The following is a 3,468-nucleotide window of genomic DNA, read 5'->3' on the forward strand; positions in this document are numbered from 1 at the left end:
TGTTGTTTGGTTGGTTGTTTTTGTTCAGCTTTCTCCAAAATATATGTTTATTTTCTCAAATTTCTGGGTTTTTTTTTTAATATACATACACTAATTCTAGAAATCTGTAATAGTCCCATTTAGTGGGGTTTTTCATAGTTGTCCCCTCTTTATATTATAAACATCTCTATGCTGTACAGTTCTTTCTTTTCCATACTGTTTCTAATTAGTTTTTCTTCTGCTACTTTTTTTTTAATGTGGTGTCTTATCATTATGGTTTTCATTGCTCTCTCTAATGATATTATTAAGCTATAAAATGGAACCTAAGCTACATTATATTTGCATTATTATGGTTACCTTGCATTTTTTCTAGGTCTATTTAATCTTTAATTTGCTACAGGATATTATATAACCATTGCTTGAAAATGATCAAATTTGATGAAATTTCTACTGTTCTCTATCAATGCATTTTTTTTCCTCCTGGGTGAGGGACACATGAAGAAACTATCTCAAGAGTATCATTCCACTTGTAAACGTGAAGATAAGATTTTATAACAATTGGTGCCATAAAAATAATTATTTGGGAATTAAAAAAGAACCCAAACCAGGAGGAATATCTGAGGGGAATAATAAAGCAGAATAGGCCAGAAACAGTCCTTTTTGCCATAGCCAGAAGCTCTTTCCCTCAGTCTAGCATCAAGGCCAAGAAAAACAGAGATTGGCAAATTGTCAACCCTTTACACATAAGGAATATCAAGAAAGTAATTTTCACAAAGATATACAACCTGTTTCCTTTGGTTAAGTCCATGTGTCAGCTCTGCACTTCCCAAGATTTTTTTTTCTTTTCAGCTTTATCTTGAAAGAATATTCAAGTGAACGAAAAATATGTGTTAATGGTGCCACAATAATATATTTTAAATTGTTAATGGTGGTAAACACTTGCCGTCAGGAGGCCTGAAACTTTATGCATAACAAAAAAGCATGACATTTTGCCCTGTAATTCTAGTGTCAGATCTGAGATATTAGGAAGTTTATCCAGTACTTAGTACATAATTATATACTAAGAATGCTGAGTGATAGGAATTATTTTATAAAGCATGGTTTGAGATTAACGTTAGAAATTAATTAAGCAAGAATGTAATTGTTGTTTTTGTTGTTGTGCCTGAAACACCTTCAGTCATTAGTGGTGAAAATTAAGTGAGGTGGCCAAAGCAAAGCTGAATTAACTGTGGTTTGTTTTTCCCCAAAACAAACTGACTAATTGGATTTTTTATCTAATAGGATTTTTTGCAAATCATAGAAAGGTAAATAACATGATAAGCAAGAACGAGTTTGCTGAGATCCTGCTTTTGCACTGGTTTGTTGTTGGTTCCATTTCACAGAAGCTGAGGCACAGAGAAATAAAGTAACTAGATCAAACTCACACTTGTGGCTAAGTCAGGTATGCATGATTAGGTCTTCTGCATCCCTCATTCTTCTTAGTATTATTATATTTAATAATTAGAACCTTAATCATAAGGTTCACTGTTGGAATGAACTACAGACTGGGAAAGAGGAAGAAAGAAATCAGGCATAAAAGGAAAAGGAGCGATTTGGTACAGGCCATGTTAAAAATTGGAACTAAATGCAGAATTCCCTTGCATTCTGAATTTCCAATGATGGCTATTGGCAAGGGAAATATTGGTTCTTTGTGTCACAAGTGGGCACATTTTCAGTTTCCTGAACTAATGAACTATGGCTCTTCTGTGCTCATGTTCTTGGAACAGTGATATTTTAATGTTTGTCTTCTATAATCTTTATTGCTGCTAGCATGAATTATGGGAGCTATACATTGCTCACTCTTGTAGGTCTTCTCTAAACTAATTAAATGTTTCATCTGCATATTGTTATATTGTGAATTTGAATGTATGCACAATTATGATATTTCTCTTCCAAGTGCAATAATCCTTAGGAATTTTGTTCAAATGTGTATTTTTCCAATTATTCCCTTTGAATCTTCAAACAGAAATGTGTCATAAATCTTTTGAATCCTGCTCTCTTGCATAATGCAATAACATTGAATCACTTAGTTTTTATATTTACTACCATATAGATTTTGCTCTAGTCTCCCTGCTATACCTTATGAAATTAAATTTGTAGATGGTGGTACAACAGGGGACACAACAGGGCTTTGGGAACTGGAAACAGAACAAAGAATCTGAAATGATTACATGATTGCTGGCTTACATTTTGCTGACCATAGGTAAAAGCCTCCAGTGACAAGGAACAGAATAAATAGCTCTTCCTTTAACTGCAGCTTAGGAAAGCAGTGTAAAACAGGTCTGATATGAAAGGCACAACAGTGCTTTCAATTATGTTTTCGTAAATGCAGAGAACTACTGATTTTTTTCTGATATGAGCAATGTATTTTATTACTTTTTCATCTGCTTGTGTCTTTTTTATGTGTTTGTGTCTTGTTTTTACAGCTGTGTTTTACTTTGAGTTTATACATTTCTTTGTTCAAGGGCTGTCTTTTTACATTGCATTTCTAAAATACCAGTCCCTATCATGGGCTCCTAGGAATTTTGACATTACTAAGATGATGTAACATTTGTGTTGCATTAAAGATCTTGCTACTGCCGTCAGGACTGTAATCTGACTGCACAAGGGACTAAATAAGAAGATAGAAAGGTACTTTTTACTCAGAAAAAATGTGAAAGAACACAATAATGAAAGCAAGACAACAAACTAGGACACAACCACAACAAAATAGCATGACCACGATGATCTAGGAAAGAGTTCACTATCCCCATGACTGAGGGATGGGACTTTCTTATTGCTTTGGCATTTGTTTGTGTCTGTTGGAGAAAGTAAATGTACAAAACCTGTATAATGTTATATTATTATATTACTTTTGAGGCTGAAAAGTCAAGCCCTCAATGGATGGGAAATGAGGCAAGCCAAATTTGGCTTTTTGTGATTATGCTTTCTAATTCCATCTGCAATCTCATCATTACATACTGTGTTTTTTCATGGCACATCTGCCTGATTGAGTGCTCACTTTTTAAATAGCTTTTCAGTATTTTGTTTACTCATATGGCTCCTGTGTCTTACCTCTTGCACTTTTCAAAGCCTGTTCTAAAAAGTTGTTGAACTTTTTCTGAGACTTCTTGTGCTGTTTGTATTAGCGTCCACCGATACAAAAATATAAATGAAAATATTTCCAGAGCATCTCTGTAACATAAGGCAGTACTAATACATCCAATTTATATCTGGAGGACAGAGAAACAAAAGAAATAAAAAAGACCAGTTCCCACTTGTTCTGTGTTGCCAATGGAAGACTTTTTTCAGTGCATTTAGCACATTAGACATTCAAATCACAGCTCTCAAAGACATGAAAGGCCATGGTGCACAAAACCTTATCAGTTCAGGCTCAAGTGAGAGACCAGAAAATGAGTATATATAGTTGCCACATATTAATAGTTTGGCTCTAGCCACTTGCCCGGCATT

The sequence above is a fragment of the Anomalospiza imberbis genome, chromosome 6, assembly GCF_031753505.1.
Source record: "Anomalospiza imberbis isolate Cuckoo-Finch-1a 21T00152 chromosome 6, ASM3175350v1, whole genome shotgun sequence".
Taxonomy (NCBI): domain Eukaryota; kingdom Metazoa; phylum Chordata; class Aves; order Passeriformes; family Viduidae; genus Anomalospiza; species Anomalospiza imberbis.